Here is a 12,688-nt window from a genome sequence, read left to right on the forward strand (position 1 = left end):
ATAGGTAGGAAGGGATTTAACCAGTGGGGATAGGATGGAGTCAAGGTATGTGGAAATAAGTTTGGTAGGACACGAACAGGTTTGTGGATTTTGGGGAGAAGGTAAAATCGGGCCGTGCGGGGCTGGGGAACGATGAGGATGGAGGCTTGGGAAGGCAAGGAGCCAGAGTTGATGAAGTCAGTGATGGTGCTAGAGATAGTGGCCTGGTGCTCGTCTGTGGGGTCATGGTCTAAGGATAAACAGGAGGAGGTGTCTGAGAGTCGGCACGTGGCCTCAGCCTTGTAGAGATCAGCGCGCCAGACTACCACGGCACCTCCCTTGTCGGCGGGTTTGATCACCCAGTCTGGGTTGTTGCGGAGTGAGTGGAGGGATGTACGTTCAAGGGGGGGAGAGGTTAGAGTGAGACAGGGGAGTGGAGAAGTTGAGGCTGTTGATGTCCCTGCCGGCTCGAAGGGCCAAATGGCCTAATCCTGCACCTATTTTCTATGTTTCTAGTTTAAAATAAAAAGGTCTAAAGCTGGTAGATGGCCATGAAGGGGAGTCCAAGAGGAGGGGGTCCGTTGGAGACGGGAGAAGGGGTCATCACTGGGAGGTGAGGACTCCCCATGGAAGAACGCTTTGATGCGGAGCCGACTGTAGAAGAGCTCCACATCGAGGCGGGCGCGGAACTCATTGAGGTGGGGACGGAGGGGAACAACGCTGAGGGTTCTGCTGAGGACAGACCATTCGGTATCCAAGAGGGGGAGGTCAGGGGGGATGGTGAACACACAGCAAGGATGGAGGTTGGGGCCAGAGGAAGGCAGGTGAGTGGACTGAGGCCGAGGCGATGTCTGGTGGAGGGGTGGTGGGTGATCAGGGAGGAAGGGGGTATGAGGACTGTAGTGTGGGTGGGGAAGAGCTGGGTTCACATGGTTTGAGGGGGGAAGGGGAAGACCCACCACTGGCCACATCTTCCCATCTCCTCCCCTGTCTGCTTTCCCCAGAGACCGTTCCCTCCGTAACTTCCTGGTCAATTCGCCCCTTCCAACCCAAACCACCCCCTCACCTGGCACGTTCCCTTGCAACCGCAGGAAATGCTACACTTGTCGCTTTACCTCCCTCATTGACACCATCCAAGGACCCAAGCAGTGATGGGATCTCGTTGGAGGTGGCGAAAATGTCGGAGGATTATTTGTTGGACGTGACGGCTGGTAGGGTGGAAGGTGAGGACTAGGGGGACTCTGCCCTTGTTCGAGTGGGGGGGAGATGGGGAGTGAGAGCAGAGTTACGGGGTATAGAAGAGACCCTGGTCAGAGCCTCATCTATAGTAGAAGAGGGGAACCCCCGTTCCCTGAAGAATGAGGAGATCCCGATGCCCTGATTCCAGCATCTGCAGTTCCTTCTTAAACCTGTTCATATCTGTGGTTGGTTAAACTAACTCCCTTCAGTAACATTTCACAACCTCCTCTCTAACATCATAGATGCTGCTGCACCCGCTGAGTTTCCCCAGTAATTTTGTGTACCTTCGATATTCCAGCATCTGCAGTTCCCTTTTGAACACTTTGTCTACTCCACTGCGATATCTCCTCAAGGTATGCCTACTTTGAAGAAGTTCTCCTCCTCTCTCCGGAGACAGTTTCACAACCTCCTCTCTAACACGGGGAGACCAAGCGTAGGTTGGGCGATCGTTTCGCCCAACACCTCCGCTCAGTCCGCAATAACCTACCTGAACTCCCGGTGGCTCAGCACTTCAACTCCCCCTCCCATTCCCAATCCGACCTCTCTGTCCTGGGTCTCCTCCATTGCCAGAGTGAGCAACAGCGGAAATTGGAGGAACAGCACCTCATATTCCGTCTGGGGACCTTGCGTCCGAATGGCATTCACATTGAATTCTCCCAATTTTGCTAGCCCGTGCTGTCTCCTCCCCTTCCTTAACCCTCTAGCTGTCTCCTCCCATCCGCCCGCCCTTGGGCTCCTCCTCCTCCTCCCCTTTTCCTTCTTTCTCCCCCCCCCCCCCCACCCCCCATCAGTCTGAAGAAGGGTTTCGGCCCGAAACGTCGCCTATTTCCTTCGCTCCATAGATGCTGCTGCACCCGCTGAGTTTCCCCAGTAATTTTGTGTACCTTCCCTTCAGTAACAACCTTCCATGGTCTTTGTTCTGCCACGATCTACTATTGACAGTATTTTTGTTGTACTATGTACTTTAGCTTTGCACTATTATGGTCTGGTGTTACCGGGTAAAATTGTTTATGAAGGTATTGTTTGTAGTTTTAGAGGTACAGCATGGAAACAGGCGCTTCGCCCACTGAGTCCACACCTCTCAATGCTCACAATGTGCCTGCACACCTATCGTTATCGGTCAACCTTGTCGCTGTTTGTTTGGTTTCATGTCTCAAATGAAATCAATTCATTGTAGAGTTTGATGCAAGCAGGTGATGAATGATTCGGTGAGCAGAGAGCAGCAATCGCCAGGTAGGAGATTACACAAATCCCAAAGATCTGATGACAATGGCTTGTCTGACTGTTTAAACAGCTGAAAAAGACACAGAATGCTGGAGTAACTCAGCAGGTCACGCAGCTTGTCTGGAGAACATGGAGAGGTGACATTTCGGGTCTGGACCCTTCTTCAATGATTGTACTGGTGGAGAAAGATGAACATAGGAGGGGCAGGACAAGTGATAGGTGGATACAGGTGATAGGGGGGTTTGGGTAGGCAGATGGTTGGACAAGGAAAAGAGAGACGAAAAGACAAAAGATGTGCGATAAGGATAGAAGAGTTGCAAATTGCGAAGCCAGAGGAAGGAATGTTGGTGGAAGGAGAGGGGGAGGGGAGAAATGGGAGCAAGTCTAGATGGGGCACAGGGAAGACAGGGGTGTGGGGGGGAATGAAATGGAGAGAAGGAATTGATGACGTTTCGGGCCGAGACCCTTCTTCGGACTCAGTTGTTGAGTTTGAAGAAGGGTCTCGACCCGAAATGTCTCCCATTGCTTCTCTCCAGAGATGCTGTCCGTCCTGTTACTCCGGCATTTTGTGTCTATCTTTGGTTTAAACCAGCATCTGCAGTTCCTTCATACACATGAATGGGAGGTGTTGGTGAGTTAACCAGCTTCAACAGCTTGGCAAGTTGGAACAGCTGGCTTGGTTACCTGTGTATGGGATATCTATTCAGTTGTTCATTCTCCCTTATCACCTCTACACAAAGTAACATCAACCGAAATGCTTCAGCATTTCTTCCATGCCTGCAGTCATTTGTACCACAGTTGACTTATTCAGCCATTAATGGAGAAACCTGCTTCCTTTGGAAATGCATCGAAACACAATTGTGCATTTGCATGGTTTCAGAGAACTTTAAAGGGCACCGACATGAACCCACCAGCAATGTGCAGGTCTGCCCACCTCCACCTCCACCTCCACCTCCACCTCCACCTCCATCTCCAACTCTCCTGTTTCTACCTTCTCCTGCATTCACTTGCACACACTTCTCTTCACCTGCAATCACCTGTACACACCTAATTTGACCTGTACCCACTTGAATCCACTTGTGTCCAATTGCATCAAGCTAATCCATCCAGACTCACCTGTGCAGACTTATACTGGCAGCTCGTTCCATATACTCACCATTCTCTGTGAAAAAGTTGCCCCTCGAGTCCCTATCAAATCTTTCCCTCTCACCTTAAATCTATGCCCACAAAAATAGAAACTTTTGTTGGAATAGTGGGTCAGGCAGCATCTATGGAGGGAATGACATTTCAAGTCGGGTCCCTTCTTAAAGAAGCGTCTGTCCATCCCCTCCACGGATGCTGCCTGGCCCGTTGTGTCCCTCCAGCAGTTGCTACTTGCTTGAACTGCTGCCGTTTGTTCAGTTGTTTGTTGCTGTGAGGACTCCCCACCACTCTATAATGGGAGGTTGAATAGGCAACTGATGGCCTCTGTCTCTCTGCCAGGGCTGTTGTGCCGTTATCCCGGGAGCTAGGTGATCACGCAGGAGACTTGCTGAGGTGCAGTGCAGAATATTAATATCCAGGAATCAGAGACTGGCTGCTTCCTAACCTTTTAGCAGCAGCCAAAACAGAGAGCAAGAGACAATGAAAAATATCACTCTGCATTTCAGTGGATTTTACCGAATCCATTTAAAAGAAATGGTAATCAACTTTGAATGGAACTTTATCATGAATTCACAGTTCGAATACAAATTAAATCAATTGAACAAAGACTTTGAACGATTGTTGAACTATCATTCCAAAAAATTCTAAACCATATATCTATAAACTTACAATATAACCATTACTTTTCCAATTACCGTACATGGTCATAAAATATTAGTATGTATACATTCAAATGTACCTTGTAATATAAAATTCCTTTGACATTATCAGAGAGCTGTGGAAAGAATCTATTAGGTTTCATATAAAGTAAAAAAACAAAGTGCTGGAGGAACTCAGCGGGTCAGGCAGCATCCATGGTATGAAATGGACAGATGACGTTTTTTGAAGAAGGGTCCTGACCCTAAATGTCATCCATCCATTTCTCTCCACAGAGGGTGCCTGACCTATTGAGATACTCCAGCACTTTTTGCTCAAGATTCCAGCATCTGCAGTTCCTTTTCCAACAAACCTACACCAAAGTGGACAACCGTGGCTGATGGCATGGCATAACATCAGGGAGATATTACATACAGTGTGAAGAATAGGAAGATCATGGTCATTTGTAGAGTCGAGGGAAGTTACACTTAACGAGTCGTATGAGCAGAATTAGGCCATTCGGCCCATCAAGTCTACTCCGCCTTTCAATCGTGCCTGATCTATCTTCTCCTCTCAACCCCATTCTCTTGCCTTCTTCCCATAACCCCTGACACCCTTACAAATCAAGAATTTATCAATCTCCATCTTAAAAATAACCATTGGTCCTCCACAGCCTTGTGTGGCAAATAATTCCACAGATTCACCACCCTCTGACTGAAGAAATTCCTCCTCATCTTCTTTCTAAAGGTAGTGAGTGGTAGTAAATAAGGTAAAGATGTGGAGATGATAGTTTTAAAGTTATATCATTTTGAGAATGTGTGCAGTCACAGGGGTGATGGTAGATGTGATCTGGTTTTAACTAGGACAAGGAAAGCAGGGTTCTTGACAAGATGGTGGCCTTCCACAAGGTGATTAAAATAACACAACTTAAATGACTAAAGATCATAATCATAATGATACTTTATTAGCCAAGTATGTTTTGCAACATACGAGGAATTTGATTTGTCATTTTCAGTCACACCAATAAAAAGCAACAGGACACACAAAATACATTTTAACATAAACATCCACCACAGTGACTCCTCCACATTCATCACTGCGATGGAAGGCCAAAAAAAGTGGATGAAAAAAAAGATAAGTGGAAATAAACACAGAGATATTGTGGGAGAGCAAATTGTCTATGACCAGCTCTGTTGAATGGCTGCCACAGAGCAAACAGTTAAATGGCCTCTGGCTCGGACATTGATTGACTGATTCAAAGATAGAGCATGGACAGATGCCCTCTGGCCCGCCGGGTCCACGTAGACCATCGATCACCCGCTCGCACCAGTTCTCTGTTATCCCACTTTCTCATCCACAGTCTACACACTAGGGGTAATTTACGGAGGGCTAATTAACCTACAAACCTGTACATCTCTGTGAACTGGGAGGAAAGCGGAGCACTTGTGGAAACCCACAAGGTCACAGGGAGAACGTGTAAACTCCACACAGCCAGCGCCTGAGGTCGGGATCGAACCTGGTTCTCTGGCGCTGTGAGGCAGCAGCTCTACCAACCATTTGCTCTACGTCTGTCCACAGCGATCCTTGACCACAAGAACATTTCCCATCACGTTGCCTTCTATGACCATATCGCCAGACTCCAACTCCACGTTTAACGGGGTATGGTTAAAATCAGCCTATCCATTGCAAACACTAAATTGATGTTTTAATAAATGACGCGAAAGCACTGTCCTCATTGAGACCATTCGTACAAAAGACAATCAATGCATTGTGTGGTAAAGGTGTGTGGAGCCTAATACAGGAATGGGAAAAATTGAGTCTTTTGTTAAGAGATGCAGTATGGAAACAGGCCATTTGGCCCATCGTGAGTGCTGACCAGCAAGCACCCCACACGCTAACACACTAGGGACAATTTACAATTAACCTACAAACCTGCATGTCTTTGGAATGTGGGATGAAACCAGAGCACCCGGAGAAAACACACGCAGTCACAGGGAGAACGTAGAAACTCTGTACAGCCAGCAGCTGGGTCAGGATCGAACCCGGGTCTCCGGCACTGTGCGCAGTAAAGGGCCTGTCCCACTTACGGGACCTTTACAGGCGACAGCCGGCACCCATGATAGGTCGCCGAAATTTTCAACATGTTGAAAATTCAGTGGCGACCTGAAAGATGCTACGATTCTTTGGAGACCTCTCACAACCATAGGAGACCTCTCACGACCACAGGAGAACTCTCACGACCACAGGAGACCTCTCACGACCATAGGAGACCTCTCACGACCATAGGAGACCTCTCACGACCATAGGAGACCTCTCACGACCATACAGACCATACCAAAGAGTCGTAGCATCTTTCTGGTCGCCGCTGAATTTTCAACATGTCGAAAATTTCAGCGACCTATCACGGGTGCCGGCAGTTGCCTGTAAAGGTCGCGTAAGTGGGCCACTGCACCACTGTGCCACACTAATCACAATCATTATTGGTTTGTTATTGTCACGTGTATGGAGATAAAGTGAAAAGGTTTTGTTCGCTAGCCAACCAGTCAACTCTGATACTGTACATGAGTACAACAGGTAGTCCAGAGACAAAAAGAACAGAGTGTAGAATAGAGTGTTGCAGCATTGCAGGGTGAGATTTACAGTGGACAAAGTGCAGCATCCACAGTGAGTTGGTTGGAAGTATGCGACTATCTTGTCAGAGAACTGTCCAGTAGTCTGATAGCAAGCGGAAAGAGGCTGTTCCTGAGTGTCGGTACGTGTTTTCAAGCGTTTGTATCTTCTGCCCGATGGGAACAAAGTCTTAGTGGATCTTCCAGTTGCTAGCTGTTTTAATCCCTCATTTTGTCTTTTCATCTCGACCCTTTTATCCACCATCTACCTATCAAGCCCACCCTCACCTGTATCAATCTATTACCTAAGATAGACGCAAAGTGCTGGAGTAACTCAGCGGTTCAGGCAGCATCTTTGGAGAAAAAAGATAGGTCGAGACCCTTCCTCAGGAATCCTCTACCATAGCCATTTCACACTGATTGTGCTCAACATGGTCCATTGGAGGGTGAGACTGGAGAGTTGTTAGTGGGGAACATGGAAATGGCAAAGGCATTAAACGAGTATTTTGTATCAGTCTTCACCATAGAAGACACAAAAAATATTCCAACGCTGGATAAACAGGGGGCGGTAGGAATGGAGGAGCTAAATACTATTAAGATCACCAAGGAGGTGGTATTAGGGAAATTAATGAGACTGAAGGAGGATAAATCCCCTGGGCCTGATGGATTACATCCAAGGGTCTTGAGGGAGATAGCGGTGGGGATTGTGGATGCATTGGTGATAATTTTCCAAAACTCCCTGGAGGCAGGAACGGTCCCAGTGGATTGGAAAATGGCCAATGTAACACCTATATTTAAAAAAGGAAGTAAACAGAAGGCGGTTAACTATAGACCGGTTAGTCTAACATCGGTGGTGGGTAAAATGTTAGAGACAATTATTAAAGAAACACTAACGGGGCACTTGGATAAACATGACTTCATCGGACAGAACCAGCATGGTTTTGTGAAGGGGAAGTCCTGTTTAACGAATCTGCTCGAATTCTTTGAGGAAGTAACAACCCGGGTGGATAGGGGGGAACCGGTGGATGTGGTATACTTGGACTTCCAAAAGGCTTTTGACAAGGTGCCACATAAGAGACTATTGCTAAAAATAAAAAATTATGGGATTGGGGGTAATATATTAGCATGGGTAGAGGATTGGCTAACAAATAGGAAGCAGAGAGTGGGGATAAATGGTTCATACTCGGGATGGCAACCGGTAACTAGCGGGGTTCCGCAAGGGTCGGTGCTGGGACCCCAGTTGTTCATAATTTATATAAATGATTTGGAGGAGGGAACCAAGTGTAATATATCAAAATTTGCGGACGATACAAAAATGGGAGGAAAAGTAGGGGATGAGGAGGATAGGAAGAGTCTGCAAAAGGATATAGATAAGCTAGGTGAGTGGGCAACAACTTGGCAGATGAAATTTAATACTAATAAATGTGAAGTCATTCACTTTGGGAAAAAAAATGATAGGGCAAGTTATTTTCTAAATGAGGAGGAGCTGCGTTGTAATGCAACGCAAAGGGATCTAGGGGTATTAGTACATGAATCACTAAAAGTTAGTATGCAGGTGCAGCAAGCAATCAGGAAGGCCAATGGAGTTTTGGCCTTTATTGCTAGGGGGATTGAGTATAAAAACACGGAGGTCTTGCTGCAGCTGTACACAGTATTAGTGAGACCACATTTGGAATACTGTGTACAGTTCTGGGGTCCATACTTAAGAAAGGATGTACTAGCCCTGGAGGCAGTGCAGCGAAGGTTTCAAGATTAATTCCTGCAATGAGGGGATTGACATATGAGGAAAGGTTAAGTAGGCTGGAACTCTACTCTTTGGAGTTTAGAAGAATGAGAGGCGATCTCATTGAAACATATAAGATCGTGAGGGGCCTTGATCGGGTGGATGCACCGAGGATGTTCCCAATGATCGGGGAACTAGAACTAGGGGACATAGTGCAGAATAAGGGGGGGCTCTTTTAAAACTGAGATGAGGAAGAACTTCTTCACCCAGAGGGTGGTTAATTTATGGAATTCCTGCCCCAGGGAGCAGTGAAGCAAAAACGTTAAATATATTTAAGTCTAAAATAGATGGTTTTTTAGCTGCCAAGGGGATATAAGGGCTACGGGGGTAGGGCAAGTGATATGGACCTAGGTATGGTTAGTATAGTAAGACCTGAGTGATCTCCTGGACAAGTGTCGATCGCCTGGATTGGGGTCGGGGAGGAATTTCCCGGATTTTTTTCCCGAATGGACCTGGGTTTTTATCCGTTTTTTTGCCTCCCCCAGGAGATCACAGCGGTTCTTTGGGGTGGAGAGGGGGTGATAGCGGTATAAAGGGGAGGGTAGTGTCTTGTGTTCTGTGTCTTGTGTCTACTGTTTGTGGGTAAGTGTGTCTGTTTAGTGTTCAGCCATGAGCGAATGGCGGTGCGGGCTCGACGGACCTGGTGGTCTACTCTCGCACCTACTTTCTATGTTTCTATGTTTCTAACCTATTGCTTGCCAGGTTTTGTCAAGTCTTCCTCTCTTCCAGCTTTCTCCCCCCACCCCAACCCCCACCCCAACCCCCACCCCAACCCCCACCCACAATCAGTCTGAAGAAGGGTCCCAACCTATCTATATTCTCCAGAGATGCTGCCTTACTCACTGAGTTACTTTAGTATGTCATTTGTTGTAAAGACCCTGGTGAAAAGGATGATTGAGTATGTTGGCTGCTTTCTTGAGGCAGTGTGGAGTAGATGGAGTCGATGGTGGGAAGCCTGGTCTGTGTGATGGACTGGGCTACATCCACAACTCTCTGCTATTTCTTGTGGTCTTGGGCAGGTGAAAAGGCATGGAAAAGGTTAACAGCAGCCTCAACAGTGAGAGGGTGAATGTAGAGGATCACAACACAGGCAGGGATGGAGCAGGAACACTGTAACATAATTCTCCAGAAGGTTAATCTGGTTACTGTTCATAACTGACAAGTAAATAGCGGAAGACACAAGGAACTGCAGATGCTGCTTTACAAACAAGTGCTGGAGTAACTCAGCGGGCCAGGCAGCATCTCTGGAGAACATAGACAGGCAGCGTTTTGTGTTGGGACCCTTTTTCAAACAGCAGGAGTTCCTTTGAGGGTGAGGCAGCATTTGTGGAGAGGAGATGATATCACAGGATTGCCAGAGTAGAGTGACCAGGAAAGAGTTAAAGCAGATTATTTTCACAACCTGGTCAGGAAACTGACAGTCCCTCTCTCCCCCCCTTCAAACAGGTATTGCGTACACTGCCAGTTTCCTTGACAACAGACAGAATAATTCCATCACCTTTCAAGCAAGCTCAAACACTGGCACCGAATCAATTTGAAACGATCCAATTTAGGTGGACTTATTTTTTCACTTGTTTATTTTCACTATTATGGGCGTTGTATTGATCGAAGAACACAGAACACGTACAACAGTGTAAATGAGGTTCCATTTATCTGAGTAAATCAAAATCACCCCACTGAAATGCAAGGTCATTATGAAGTGAAATAATCCGTAAAAACTGATAAAGAATTGCAGAATCTCACAGAATGAGAAGAGATTGTTTAAAGGGCCTGTCCCACTTTCACACCCTAATTCACGACCTTTTTTACTTGTGGACATTTTTCATCAGGCTAGAAAAACGCCCCGACCTACTTGATGCCACGAGTACCTACGACTAGCATCACGGCCTGCTACAACCTACCTACGACCTTGTGACGACCATGCTGCGAGTATGAGTCAAGGGCAAACTCGGCAGAGGTCGTGAATTAGGTCGTGAAAGTGGGACAGGCCCTTAACCCTGTGAGAGCTCCATAAAATGTGACGTTGCAGAATTGTCACACCATCTTATCTCACCATCACCCTGATCATTCATTCTCTTCAGCTGCAAACCCACAAGTCTCTTTGGAATCTATTTTCACTTCTCATTCACATCATGAGTTCCACTATTTAACAAATCGGGAGACGTTTATCTGTTAATTAAACATTTTCTGTTAATTATAAAGCGTTGCTTCTTGATTAACAGTCAATTGGCCAGAGGAAGCAGTTGTATGTTTAAACACTTGTTTAAAACTCACCTCTGTGTCCATGGCATCGACAGACCGTTCACACGAGTTCTATGTTATCCCACTTTCTCATTCACTCCCTGCACGGATCAATTTACAGAGGCCAATATACAGTACCTACAAACTTTCACGCCTTTGGTAGTGGGAGAAAACTGGAGCACCCGCAGGAAATGCACGTGGCCACGGGAAGAACGTGCAAACTCCAGACAGACAGCACCCAAGGTCAAGTTCGAATCTGGGTCTCTAGCGCTGTGAGGCGGCTGCTCTACCACTGTGCTGCCCCATGTCGAAGCAAATTGATCAGTAACTTTCCAAAGAAGAAAGGAAAAATACAGAGGCAACACCTACAGGGCTTGGGGTAACATTCAGGGAGTGGTGTTTGGAACTTTCTATCAAAGAGCTAGTAGCACACGATTGGCTGAGCTGCCTCATTTTGTGCCATCTGATTCGAAGATTGCAGCAGGAAGACATTGTGTTTTGACATGAACAGCTTGGCCAGGCACTGATGGGCTGACGAGGTGTGTGTGTGTGTGTGTGTGTGTGTGTGTGTGTGTGTGTGTGTGTGTGTGTGTGTGCGAGTGTGAGAGTGTGCAAGTGTAAGTGTGTGCACGTTTGAATGCGTGTGTGTGTCCGCACCTTGCCTGCCCCAAATATAGACACGAGGTGCTGAAGTAACTCCAGTGGGGCTGGAGAGAAGGAATGGGTAACGTTTCTGGTTGAGACCCTTCTTCAGCCTGACAAATCCCCTTGCTTTAGTTTAGTTCATTGTTACGTGTTCTGAGGTACAGTGAAAAGCTTTTTGTGCGTGCTATCCAGACATGATAATAATCAAACTGTCCAGAGTGTACAGATAAAGGATGAAGAGTACAACATTTAGTGCAAGATAAAGTCCGATTAAAGATCATTCAATGTCTTCAACCAGGTAGATGGGAGGTCAGGACCGCTCTCTAGCTGGTAAGAGGATGGTTCAGGTGCCCGATAACAGCTGGGTAAACAAACTGTCACAGAATCTTCAGAGTTTAAAGATACAGGGCGAAAATAGGACCTTTGGCCCACCGAGCTGGCACCAACCAGTGATCACCCTGTACACTAAATAATGCCCCTGTCCCACTTAGGAAACCTGAACGGAAACCTCTGGAGACTTTGCGCCCCACCCAAGGTTTCCGTGCAGTTCCCGGAGGTTGCAGGTGGTTGCCGTAGGTTGCGGGTAGTGGAAGCAGGTAGGGAGACTGACAAAAACCTCCGGGAACCGCACGGAAACCTTGGGTGGGGCGCAAAGTCCCCAGAGGTTTCCGTTCAGGTTTCCTAAGTGGGACAGGGGCATTAACACTATCCTCCACACTTGAGACAACTTACAATTTACAGAAGACAATTAACATACAAACTCGCACGTCTTTGGAGAGTGGGAGGAAGCCAGAGCACCCGAAGAAAACCCACGCAATCACAGGGTAAACTTGCAAACTTCATATAGACAGCATCCGCAGTCAGGATCGAACCTGGGTGTCTGGCGCTGTGTGGCAGCAACTCTACCGCTGCACCACCCTGTATCTGGAGGTATGTGTTTTCACCCACTTGCATTTTAATGCCAGCTATGATGCTCAAGGAACCATGGGTGTGCAGCTGGTCACCATGGAGATGCTGAGGCCTGGTGGCAGTGAATGGGAGGTGCTGGCCAGTGATGCGCTGATGCCACGGCGATGCTGGCTGCATTAGTGCTGCCTCACACTGCCCCTGCAGCCACCATATCTACATGACTCACAGCAAGCCCACATCCCCAATAGTCACCCAGCTCATCCTTCTTACTGTCTCCACA

Source organism: Amblyraja radiata, chromosome 24 (genome assembly GCF_010909765.2).
Source record: "Amblyraja radiata isolate CabotCenter1 chromosome 24, sAmbRad1.1.pri, whole genome shotgun sequence".
NCBI classification, from domain to species: Eukaryota; Metazoa; Chordata; class Chondrichthyes; order Rajiformes; family Rajidae; genus Amblyraja; species Amblyraja radiata.